Genomic DNA, 13,538 nt, shown 5'->3' on the forward strand with positions numbered 1-13,538 from the left:
GTCTCCTCTTTTCTTTCCATCTGTCTACCTTATTTATTTCTTGTCCTCATTCATCTCTCTCTCTCTCTCTCTCTCTCTCTCTCTTCCAGCTTTCCTTTCTTTTATCTTCTCTCTCTCCTTTTTGTCTTGCACCCGCTCACTTGTTTCCTCTCTTCAATTTTTTCCCCCAATTTCTTTCTCTTGCTTTCTCTTCCCTCTCTGACTCTCTGTCTCGTTACCAAACACGGTCTCTCTCCTCCTCTTCACTCTCTTCTTCTTTTCTCACCTCTTTTCTCTCTCTCTCTTTCATCACTTTCTGTCTCTGACGATCCTTTTTTCCTTTCTCCCTTGCACTGTCTCTCTCCTTCTCTTCTTATCAGTGCTCCCAGTGATACAGCGAGCCTCACACACACACACACACACACACACACACACACACACACACACTGCAGACCATACAAGGGCCGTTCCTGAGTCCTCCATTAATTCCTGGAGCTAATCACACACAGAAGGCACGCCGGAACGCCACTCCACATGCTGGTGGTTTTTCACTCATTTCCACCACTGCTTTTTTTCCACTGGGAGCCATTTTAACCCTCACACACACACACACACACACACACACACACACACGGTGAAATTACCACATTGGTGAGTGCGTGGCTCGCCTTTGAAAGTAAAAAACAAAGGAAGGAAAACGCTTCGATAATCCACATGCGCACTTGCTGCCCTTTATTTCTGTTTTGATTTCATTAGTAATAATAATAATAAGAAGAACACTATACATCCATTTATCTCACAAGACAGATTTAATGGCTAGAATATAACTGTAGTGTATTGATGTCATCAATATCAGCTCTTGATCGTTAGCAGACCATTAATAAATCATTTAGTAGTGTTTGGTTCAGGAGTTTAGGAGTTTAGGAGTGGACGCCTAAATAAAATAAGCTCCCGAATAATAATATTCATTCTATTGATATTTACTACTATTTTAATCGCATACATTTCACATTAACATGAATATACGAGCGCCATGAAATTGAACGAGACCTCGAATAAAGAAATAACACTTTTCCATTTATGCTAGACTGGGCTTAGTTTTATTACATTTGGGTTTAGAGAGGGGTGGTGGAGGTGGTGAGGGGGGGCGGGGGTAGTGAGTAATGTTAATCACTCAATTCAGAAACTTTCTATAAGATCGATTTCCCTAAATCGTCCCAGGAGCAAAGCCGTGTTAGAAATTCTCGATTCTGATTTGTCGGAAGGCGTTGATTTATTTTCTATAACAGCAGCTCCGACTGTAGTTTGGATTTCCGACAAACCGCAGGATTACGTCAACGCGCTCGTGCTAATTCTAACACGTTAGCATTTCTATAGTAACGGCCCGTTCGCGTTTTTCACGGCGTGTCCGCGTAAAGAGGATCGGTTTGCGTAACCTTTAGTCTCCAGTGCCAGTGCTTCGTAGCTTTGTAACAGTCAGAGGTAAAGCTCCAAGAGGTAAGTTCACGTTTTTTTTTCCGTAGTGGGAAAGACTTCAGGACAGACGAGTTTCTCGGTAACACGACGAGCAGCATTTTTTTTCTCGTTAACGTCATGAGATGGGGAAAAAAAAAAGAGGCTGGTGAAGGAATATTCAGTATATCGATATTAAACGTAGCTATAAAGAGATAAAAAGTATGACGTGTTGTCGTGTGTTGTGTTCATTGACAAATTGCTGTGGTACTGTGTAAGACCAATGAACCGTAACTCCACTTCACACCCTCCAAAGTGGTTTATTCCTTACTTACGTATGCACGGTTTATCCAAGCATACACACTCCGACCACTCCAACCTCCGAGTCGTGCTTTGACACCTCGGCGTGTAATGATCTCTGCGGTGGTGTTTTCAAAGCAAATACAGTTTTAGTGGATCAAAAAATTAGCTACACAGGTACAAGCTAATGCTGGAGCAAGGGAGGGTGGGGGGGGTGGGGGGGGGGGGGATTTAGTGTGATCAGCGATTACCAGCATGTAATTCAGACAGGCTGTGTATCCAAGCATGGCCTAAATAATAAACAGATGGTAGTCACCCGATATAGCAAAGCCCCGGTCCAGACTACAAAGGGACCCGAAAATCAAATGATAGGGTATTAGCGGGAAAGATACAATTTGCAGGTCAAATCGTAATGGTAACCTTTCACTGTGCAAATTGAAAATTAACCTTTGGGGTATTGAATCATTTGCAGCTGATGCTGTTCACAAAAGGAAACTTTTTTTTTTGTTCTTTTTTTTTTTTACACTTGCTCTCGTTCTTCTAAGCGGAAAAGGCATAAGGGAAGAGAGAGTAAGAAAAGGGTTAGGAGAAGTGGGATGGGGTGAGGAGAGCGATGAAACGTAATCATATTTATTACCGCAGGCCTTTGTTTTCTGTCGGAGTTATCTGCACGTCTGACGAGAAACCCGAGCCGAGAGAGAGAGAGAGAGAAGGTGGGAGAGTGTCACAGACTCAAGGAACGAGAGATGGAGTGGAGGTGAGTGGAACAGAGCGAGAGACAGGGCTGGGAATGAAAGCACGAGGGAGAAACAGAGAGAGAGTGAGAGAGAGAGTGCACTACTTCACACTTCTCCTACTTGCCCTTCTGCCATTCATGTGCTGAAAATAACCCTGTTCTCCTCTCGCTGAGCTTTTGTCCGGCTTCTCGAAAAGGGCCGCACCTTCTTAACCTTCTGAGATCTCAAACAACAAACGCAGTCTCCTTCTCAGACTCGAAATCCCTGGTGCAAAAAAAACCACCACATACAAACAAACAAACAAACAAAACCTCCCAGCTTTGCGCTAGTCTGGATAAACACGTTTATTTTAATCCAAACCTTGTCATACTCAGCAAATAATAATAATAATAATAATCCGTACTGTTTTTGTGGCACAGTAGAGTGGACTATTCATTACGCTAATCTCATTAGCTTAGATCTGCTAAGTACTGATCAGTTTTAATGCAAGCTTTTCCCTTTTAATTATTGTCCATAAATACATTTGAGTGCATTAGGAGCCCTGGGGTGAAGAGCATGGCGTTCCTCTATAGATCAGGACACGAACACATTATCTTAATGTACATATTCGACTCGTCTCGGAAATATCTCTGCGACGTAAATTGCACTTTGACATTTGACCTCTGACCTTCATCAGACCCCGTCACGCACTCGACGTCGATGTCGTGTCAGAGAGAGTTCAGGAGAGGACACTCGAAAGCATGCTATTAGTGCCATGTAAGAGTACTTACTTCTCTTTATTATTATTATTATTATTATTATTATTATTATTATTATTATTATTATTATTATTATGGCTCAGCTGTGATTTCTTAATGCTGTTAGAGCATTTCTAAATCGTACAATATGTAATCAGATTACATGCTTAGTATTAAATACTTTACATGACTGAGGACTGGGTATGTGCCCGCTTTAATCTCTCTACTAAAGTCGAGGAGAGAAGCCACCGGATACGTGCTGAAAAAATATACATCGTTCAAATTGAAACATCATTTTAATGATTTCAGTTATTTTAAGGTGCATTCCTGGAAATATACTCATCTTCACTAAGGAATAAGCCACTTCATGACGTGCTGTAATCGGAGTTTTATCCCTATTTATACTTTGTAGTTCGATTCGTTCCCTATAACCGCATGTTCACCAGATTTGAGAATTCAACAGTGCTGTGGTGGAAGTGATATAAGGAATAACACGACGAGAACCAGTGCAGAAACTCTTACCACCCCAACGTCGATCATTTTTATTCATTTAAAGAATGACACACACTTTATATCCATTTTTTTTTTTTTTATCCATTTATAGTTGTGTTTAACGTTATGGAGCGCCCACAGCATCACTAGTTTATAGAAGCTACTGTATAAACGGAAACCACCGGAGACTCCTTCTAAAAAATGCTAAATCCTGTATAGTCATTAGGAAACAAATTCAGACTATACAACGTGTCCCAAAAGTCTCCATACGTAGAGGACGGAGTGTCCCAGCACCACGCCGGTTGTGTCTTCGTCAGTGGATGTTCGCGGACGTCCGTTTCGCGGTCTTTTTGCGACAGTTTGGTGACAGTGTCGTGTGTGATGTGCTCGCCACGTTTCCTGCTCCTTGCGACAGCGTGCCGAGCCAGCCATGAGAAAGTCTTTTGTCAGAGGTGTTCTTAAAGGCTATCTTTAAATATATATAATATAATTAATATAATTATATAGAATATAAACTAAGTATGAAAGATTATTGAAGAGGGTTCCTTAATATATATACAGTATATATAGCTTTTGGTACACCCTGTATATTGAACACTATATTAGGATTTATTCTATTTGGCCACGAACTCTTATTGGTTGTGGTGCAAGATATTAGAAAAAGAAAGGGGAAAAAAAAAGTAAACCATATGAATTATCTCATCATCTATACTGTATATGTGACTGAATTTGAACTGGTCTATTTACAGAATTGGACAGAAATGCATTCGGTAGAAGGACAAGCTATGATGTTTCTTTTTTCCTTCTAAAAAGTGCACATGGTAGTGTAAAGATGGAAGAAAAATGGATGACGAATCAGGGCTTGCTATCTAGCCTCGGCTTTCTACACATGACTAGTCGCTGTTAGGCCTAACGCGGTTATAAATCCTTTTTTATAAAGCGTACAACACGACGAAACAGTCGAGAACGCGTTAAATACTCATTACGCTCGTCTGCGTATGCGCTTTTGTGTGCGCGTACGTGCACGTGTACGAAGTCGCGACAGGTTAAAGGTCCCGGCGACGTGTGACAGCCGGCTCGCTCGGCACGAGCTCGTTTTATAACATAATTACACGTATCCGGCGCTATCGCAGAGTTTAGGAGATTAAGAGCTTTCAGCATAATTGTACAGAGAGAGCTCCTTGGATGAAATGATGCATTGTACATACTAATGAGGCCCTCAGTTCTCAAGAAAAGCGAGTCATTTTCCAGCCTACCTCCGTAATTACTGTATGCAAACAGAAGACGAGAGAGACACTCACAACACTTACGTGAAGAGAAACAGAGGTGGAGGATATACTGTATATATACCATCCTCCTGCATACACATTAGGAACATCACGACCTTTAGATCTAAAGCTTCAGAGCCGTTTCACTACTCCAGGCCTAACGAAAGCCAGACGATCGTTAGGCGCAGATAGAAGATTGGCAGCGCCATGTTCATAATTGTATTGGTGATATTAGCAGGTCGATATGAGCTGAGGGCAGTTTTATTTCATTAGACGCCTGATTAGGCCGTGCTCCCATGTGGAGGGGGCTTTGCCTCATAATCATAGGGAGATGGTGTTAATGATGCACAGGCCACTGTAATGTCTGGGTGTGGGAGTGTGTGATTGGGGGGATGGAGCCAGGCCGATCGACTGGTGCGTATTACAGACGAAAATTGCATCCCCCGTAATCTCATACAAGGATTTAACCGAGGTAGCGACATTCATCTCCGACTCTCCAAAAACTTCTGTCGGAATGGACGTGTGACAGAACACGTGCTGTTATGGTGAATTCTCCAATCCGATTGGTCAGAAAGCAAAAGGATGTCTTTCACAAGGATGTATATGGTGCCCACTTATGTAGTTATATGTGCCTGACAGATGGATCATATGTATATATATATAACTTATATAACTTATTTTATGTACATATACCTTTCAGTTTATTTTGTTTTCCCACCAAAATTCAAATAGGCTACCTAAAAGAGCCGAATCAAAGAAGCGAGTCATTCATGAATGGTGCATCCTTACTGTCTTTTTGGGCCTGATAGACGAATTATACAGTATACGTACATAACTTATATATTTTATACATATAGTATAACTTTCATATACAGATACCGTTCAGTTTATTTTGTTTCACCCAACAAAATTCTAATCTGAGAATTCAGTTGTCTAAAAGAAGCCGACTCATCGAGTTGAGTCGTTTGCAAACGACTCATGACTAGTGTCTTCATTGGCATGACACATGGATTCTATGTATATAACATATATTTAAATAATATATTCACATATACAACCTTCATGTACAGGTAACATTTAGTTTATTTCTTTTCCCTTCCAAAATTCAAATGTCTAAACGAGCCGAATCGAAGAGTCGACTCATCCGCAAACGACACATCATGGATTTATGTAAATATAACATTCGTATTCATATGTACCTTATGTACCTTTCTTTCTGCCGAAAGATTCAAAGGTCTAATATGTTTTTACAGGGATGAAATAATACCGAGTCTTATAATTTGATTCAGATTAACATTCATATTTCATACTGGTGTAACCGATTCATCATTCATTGCTACAGGGACAGATTTGTGTTATATTCAACGTTTTTGAGCATGGATAAATTGCAAACACAGCCCAATCAAAATGTGTTTCCTGCCTCAAACAGCCAATTCTTTCATTTGCGTAATTAGCCGGTTGAACTACACCGTGTGAAATGAAATGAAAGGTTATACGTTGATAAAAAAATAAATAAATAAAGTGTGTAGGTGTGTTTGTGTGGCCTACAGCAGAATTATACTTCTATCACCCGAGCTGCACACCGGCTCTGCTCTTGTGTGTATGAAAATGAGATTAACTTAGCCCTGTCACTCCTCAGCTTAATGAACCCAAAACCAATCCCATCAAAAATTTAGGCAAACTTGACATTTCGTCTCCGCTCGGTTGTGAAAATGTGTTTCTGTTGTGCGGCGTGGTATATTTATTTATTTTTTTTCTTTTGAACAGGCCCTAAATCCAGCTAGTATTGCTAAGCGAAAGCGAGCTAATTAATTTGCAGGCATAATTATTAAGATATAATTTACATATAAATGCGTTTTTTTGTGCTGAAAATAAATAAGTTAAATGGCACCCTCGAGACTACAATTTACAATTAGAACTTTAATACGCCTGATTATATTCATGTCGAATTTCTTTCGGACCTCGAGACGGGGAGGCGTCGGGAACGTCCCTGTCACTCAGACGGCAAACCGGCTGGATCGCGTGTGTTCCTTAATATGACGGGCGTGCGTTTGTAATTGAAACTAACATCGTGTGCGTTGTTACGTGTACAGCAGGGGATGAATATGTAGACTCTGTGATGGGAAGTCATACATATATATATATATATATATATATATATATATATATATATATATATATATATATATATATATATATATTTATATTTCATATGTGAAGGTGCTTTTGAACGTTATGCTATGAAGTTGCACGTGTGTATTCGAGCAAAAAGGCGAAAATAAATTTAAAAATAAAAAGTCACGCAAAAATAAATCAAGTGAAAAATTCAAAATATTGGAAAAAATATATATATACATAAACGCATAAAAAGGTTTTGGAAGAGAGAGCTGGACAGACTCTGAATAAAGCGCCGCTGCATCTTTCTCTGTAGGCAGAGATGAAGCGAGGGTTAATTCCCACTGCACCACTATCAGCAAGGCATTGTGGGTAATGTACAGTAGGAAACTTAAGTCTATTGCTGCATCCCAGTTCGCCAACGAGAGCGAGACGTAATGCGGCGCTCATAAGGACGTCCACCATGTGAGATTTTTACTCGTACACGCTCAGTAGTGTCAGTGTGCTTCGGTGTCCACTAGGGTGCGATAACGAGACCAGATATGTCACAGCCATACACGTGCACATGCATGCCTATTAGTGTGTACGTGTACACGTGTGTATATGTGTGTGTGTGTGTGTGTGTGTGTGTGTTTGCGTGACACAAGGCTGCACCAGAGTGACAGCCAGGCTTAGAGGGAGGGCAGGATGAAGACAGCCCGGGCCGAACGCCCTCATTTCTGCCCTATTAATAGCCCCCTGCAGGCTGCATGTTTATTAGTCATGTAGCAGACGAGGCCGTGATGGACGCGTCCGCTCATTACCAGTTAGTGTTGCTTCAGAAGAAGCCAATCCAGGCACCGCTGGAGTCATCAGTCAGCAAGAGTGTCCTCCTCACAGATACGCAGATGTACAGTCGCACAACTTCACAACATATCCGACGAGCGTGACGTGAACGCCCGGTCCAGAAAGGTCAACGAGTGAGGCATCGGAGCGAGCTTACAGACTGTCGGCGGTCTCAAATCCATGATAGGGTCGTGAGAAATAATAAACAAACAAATGAATAAACAATAATAAAGAAATAATGTTTTATTAGGCTATAAAAATGTAGTAATAATTTAAAAAAAAAAAAAAAGAATAGAATTGAGCAATTAAATGAACAGGTTCATGAGCAACAAGATGATTCTGAACCTTTTTATCAGACGCGATTGTATTTATTATTGGAAATGCATATCGTATAATCATTCATTATACAATATTTCATCGTCCTTTAATCAATCTGATTTAATCGTTTTGTTTTTTTTACTCTGAACATTCTGTGATTCGAAACATATTCAGTGACAAAGTTTTGACACCCCCCCCCCCACCCCACCCCCACCCCCCACCTTCCCAGAAAGGTCAAAGCAGATCCGATTTTTCAGCTGTCAATTAAAAATAATAATAATAATAATAATAATAATAATAATAATAATAATAATAATAATAATAATAATAATAATTTTAAACACTTCTTATCTTTTGTGGGGGGTTTTATTTTTGCACGTTTTTTTTTTTTTTTTTTTTTTTCATTTTAAAATGATTTTACATTTCTGAAAGGTGTTATATTTTGGATTGCTCCTTTGCTTTTGATCCTCCTTGCATCATTCTGGAACCTTCTCAGAGAGCCGAAGTTCCTGCAGATCCTCCACACTGTGCTGTTCGCGGCTCTCTGCCGAAGCGTGGCGTCTCCTCTGATTTTGCTTTTAATTAAAGTGGGAAAAGGAGGGGGGGGGAAAACCGAGGAGAATTCTCCCACTATCACGTTTCTGTTATTGCACAGTGTCTGACTCGCTGGAATTCAGCCCGCTTTATGAAAATGCAGTTCTGTGCCCCGTGATTATGAATGAGAGACGGTGTCCTGTGTCGGGACTGCAAGCGACTCTTCACCTGACGTGCATTAGAGGTGGCATTTGCACACACAAAAAAAGAAGAAAAAGGTGGTCAGGTTTCCTTTAGTGGCTGTGTGAGACACACACACACACACACACACACACACACACACACTTTCTCCAGGGACCCTTTCAAATGTAAAAAAAAAAAAAAAAAAAAAAAAAAAAAAAGGTCATATGTACCTCTAATCTAATCTAATATAATATAACACACACACACACACACACACACACACACATACACACACGTTCTCCAGGGACTCTTCCAATTGTCTATAATATAATACAGCTACTCAAATATTACTTTTCCAAGTTATTGGAGCCATACAGCCTTTTATTATTATTATTATTATTATTATTATTATTATTATTATTATTATTATTATTCTTTCTTAAGCTCCACCCACGCAGCATATTTTTATTGTCACAGCACATTTATCACAGTGTTTTTTTTACTGCTGTAATGTTTGTTTGTGTTTAAATCACACACTTGAAGCTACGCAGCTTCACCGAGCTCCGAGTCTCCAGGACCTCAACGACCTGCTTATATTCTTAAGCAGGAGTGTGTCTCTGCTTTCTGGATCTGTGTGTCCTCATGTGCCCTGTGTACGCCAGACTGTTTATAAAAACTATTTTTGCACATATACACAATAGATATACAAAGAGAAGCTCACGCGCACACACACACACACACACACACACATACACACACACACACACACACACACACACACACACATACATTAGATCATAAAAACCATAAACACACACTCATAAATCTTTCAAAGGAAAGGAATTAGAGAGAGAGAGAGAGAGAGAGAGAGAGAGAGAGAGAGAGAGAGATGAGACTTAGTGTAGTGTAGAAAGCGTCCACTAGAGGTCTCCAAGGATCAGAAATAACAGCAAAGTTATTCATGTGAGTTTGGTTATTCAACACACACACACACACGCACACGCGTGCCAAATAATTAAAAGTTAAATGTCATTATTCTCATGCTATTAAGACTCACTCTTGCATTTGATTTAGAGTTTTGAAATAATGAAAATAAATACAGAGTGAACACCGATCAAATCTGCCCTTGTTTGTGTGTTCAGATGTGTTCACGTGTTCAGATTTGATTCTGAAATTGATTCACTTGAATTTGAATTGCAGGGTGCCACCAAAAACTGAATTTTGTATTTAAAAAAAAACAAAACAACAACAACAAAAAACTTGATATATAATTTCAAAATAAAGCAGGAAAATTCAGATGTATTCAATTCTGAATATATAATACATTATAAATCTGTCTTAAAGTACGGCTTTAATCACAGAAAGTAGACCATAAAATAAATGAAAAATACCTATTTTTTAAAGCACTTAAGCTGAGAATTCTTTAAACATACACAGTCGCGGTAAAAATATTTGAACACCTGCAGTTTCTTATATTTTGTATTATTTGTATTTTTCTCTCATTTTATTATTATTATTATTATTATTATTATTATTATTATTATTAGTAGTAGTAGTAGTAGTATTATTAATCATTATTAGTCATTATAACATCGGATTCTACTTCAAGTTGCCTTTGATAAGCTCCTTTAAAGAAGACAGTGAGTGGTTTTGACCACTAGATGGCAGTACATGCACATGTTACTCGGAACTGTATTTTTTTTACAACTATTACTTAAAAACAACAAATCTCTCTGTCCTACTACTGATGAATTATATATTACATATTACTGTGATCTCTGCAGCTGTTTTGTTGTTGTTGTTGTTGTTGTTTACACGTTTAGACACACCTGCTTGGTTTAGGTTCTGTTCATTTTTTAAATATATATATATATATATATATATATATATATATATATATATATATATATATTTTCTACTAGCCTATTTATGAACAATAATGCTGGCAGTAAGAGAATGAAAAGAAATAACACACATGAATATATACAGCGATCCTGATAAAGCATCTTTGGTATCTTCTCAAGCGGCTTCGTGAGAAGCTTCACTCAGGAGCCTTTTCTTAAATTTCCCATTTAGAATAGCAGAATTTAGAAAGTAAGCAATTTTTTTTAAAGTCATTCTTTACTCCCCCTGCTAAATACTGCTCAATTCTAAATTCATTATTGCAACAACAACAACAACAACAACAACAACAACAGCAAAGCATTCCTGGATTATTTTACTATGTATATTATTAAATAGTATCCTTTGAGGGTCTGTTTCTTTTGTCTGCATGCGCATTTTATAAAGCTGGCTCATTTTACATGTATAAATCATGCCAGATCCAACAACTTAACGCTAAGCTAGCACAACCATGTGTCAGTATGAGTTGCCTGGTTCTGATGTACCCTTATTGTGATGAAAGGCAGACGTACCGGGTGCGGATTTCAGCCTCCTCGTTTGTTCCTAACCGGGCTGTAACCCCAATCAGACCTGACTGCTGGAATTCTGAATAAGTCCCATTTAAAGGCCTCAATAAGGTTTTCCATCCTCTTGCAAATCATTCCGGTCTTCACACTCCGCAGACGCTTCCAGGACGCCTTGATCCTGCGATTAAGAATTTGTAGGCCTTCTTGGTTTTATGTCAGAGGTAACGTGATACGCTTGTGTCTTCCACATAAAGCACATCTTGAGACTATATCGCAACACCCTGCGCTCATCTGTGCCCCCCCCCCCCCCCCCCCCCTTTCTTAACATGGTCCCATTGTTTTAGGGTTGAACGTCAGAGAGATCAGTGGCTGTATGTGAAGAGTTTTGCGCAGTTTGCCAGGTGATTTTACCTCATGTGCGTCAGAAAACCGATCGAAAGCGCATGGTTATTCAACAAAGTTATATACGCATGCAATCGTAGATACGGTTGAGGCTTTTATTTAACGTGTATGGAAGGAGTCTCCAGTGTCAGTACGTTTTTACACCACGGGAAAGTTTCATCTTGTTAACTTCAAGAAAGAAAAGACAGAGGTCGATGACAGAGCTACCGTTTAGAGCTGCTGTATTGTAAGTGATAACAGGAAAGAACTTGATTTCAAGTAACTCTAAATGGATAAAAAAAAAAAAAAAGTCTGACGTGTTATCCATGAATTAATAACAAAAATTGACGTTGTTAGTAATTTGTTGCTGTATACGAGGAAGAAAAAAACATTTCAGCATGTTCTGGCTGCGTTGAACCGTGCCTTTCTTGATTATTTTCCTATAACAGCACATCTCCAAGCATGTCTTTTACTTGATAGGACCACTGAGAATACTAGCCCCATAAAGAACAACATAATACATTCAATAGTCTGCCCATGAAGCAGGAATATCCCTTAGAGATCGTTTTCAACCTGAGGAGTTCCCTTTTCTTGATTCCAAATCAGAAGCCAGAACCTGACGTATACTCCAATAACTTGTTTCATAAGCATTTTGACAGTTTTCCACAGCAGTCATGCCAGTGTGCCCCAAATACAAGACATGCCTGACACCATGCCAGAGGCCATGATAAGCTGTAACTGCTTTCAGAAGCCGTTTTCCACCGCTCAGTCTCCTTTAAGTGTCATGGCACTGGACGAGCACTAATCTAGCCTGACAGCAGCCTCTGAAGTCAGCGGCATAGAGCTGATGCCTAACAGGCCTCTAAAACACTGGTGCTTTCTGGGAATTGGTCGAACAAAAAGGGGATTTTAGCCCATGTTTCATTCCCTCCATCCCCCAGCTTGAACTTGGCCAAACACACCTGCCATGTGGACGATCCCTGAACAAAGAAGGGGTCTATTTTAGGGGTGTATTTCCACAAATAGTATTTACAGTAGAGGCATAGAACAGTTTATATACACCTAAGCTATAGACATTCAAACTCAAGTTTCCACAACTTCTGGTGCACTGTAAAACCGGAAATTTGAGGAAACCAGCATTTGAGGAAATTTGAGGAAATTTGAGGAAACTAGCATTTGAGGAAATTTGAGGAAATTTGAGGAAACCAGCATTTGAGGAAATTTGAGGAAATTTGAGGAAATTTGAGGAAATTTGAGGAAACCAGCATTTGAGGAAATTTGAGGAAATTTGAGGAAATTTGAGGAAACTAGCATTTGAGGAAATTTGAGGAAATTTGAGGAAACTAGCATTTGAGGAAATTTGAGGAAATTTGAGGAAACTAATTACCTCAAAAATTTTAAGTTGATAAATCAATTTCTTTAAGCCAAATACACTTAAATATAACAAAAAATTATTTTAAATGACAAAGTTTGAGCTAAGTTTTTTGTTATATTTAAGTGTATTTGGCTTAAAGAAATTGATTTATCAACTTAAAACTTTTGAGGTAATTAAGTTTCCTCAGATTTTTTGAGTTAAATGAACTTATCCGGTTTTACAGTGTACTTGGTGGCATTTGCCTTTTAATTGACGGGCTTGAATCAAACTCTTGGCTAGCGTTACGCAATCTTCTACAAGACTTCTTCTGACAGAACTGGTGCAACTCAGTCAGGTTTGTGGACCTCTTTGCTCAGCCAAGCTGTTTCAGTTCAGTCCAGAAATCTTCTGTGGGATTCAAGTCAGGCCTTTGTGCTGGCCACTTTAATACTTTG

This window comes from Ictalurus punctatus, chromosome 20 (assembly GCF_001660625.3).
Source record: "Ictalurus punctatus breed USDA103 chromosome 20, Coco_2.0, whole genome shotgun sequence".
Lineage (NCBI taxonomy): Eukaryota > Metazoa > Chordata > Actinopteri > Siluriformes > Ictaluridae > Ictalurus > Ictalurus punctatus.